The following is a 399-nucleotide window of genomic DNA, read 5'->3' on the forward strand; positions in this document are numbered from 1 at the left end:
GAGGGAGCCGCTGTCACAGCAGCATGGCCGAGCTGAGGAGAGAGAGAGCCACTCTGCCAGGATCTGACAGCCGGCCTCTTCCTGTTCATCCATGAGTTTCTGAATGGGGAGTAGCACTCTGTACAGCGGCTTCTCCCCATTCAGAAACTGCTTGATAGTAAATATTTCTGAATGAATGAAAAGCCTCTGTACTTTCCATTCATTTAGAACAGAAAAAGAGATTGTGTCCTAGATTTCTTTTTCTATTTTAAAAGTGAAATATCAGGGGGCTATTTAGACCCCAAATATTTCCCCAAAGCCACCCAACAGTAAAAAATAAATAAAAATAAATAGAAAATAAAATACACAATAACAAAAAAAAAAAAAAAACACATCCTGGAGGCGGGGGGGAAAAAAATC

The sequence above is a fragment of the Nanorana parkeri genome, unplaced genomic scaffold (genome assembly GCF_000935625.1).
Source record: "Nanorana parkeri isolate BGI_ZX_2015 unplaced genomic scaffold, ASM93562v1 scaffold1473, whole genome shotgun sequence".
In the NCBI taxonomy this organism is placed as follows: domain Eukaryota; kingdom Metazoa; phylum Chordata; class Amphibia; order Anura; family Dicroglossidae; genus Nanorana; species Nanorana parkeri.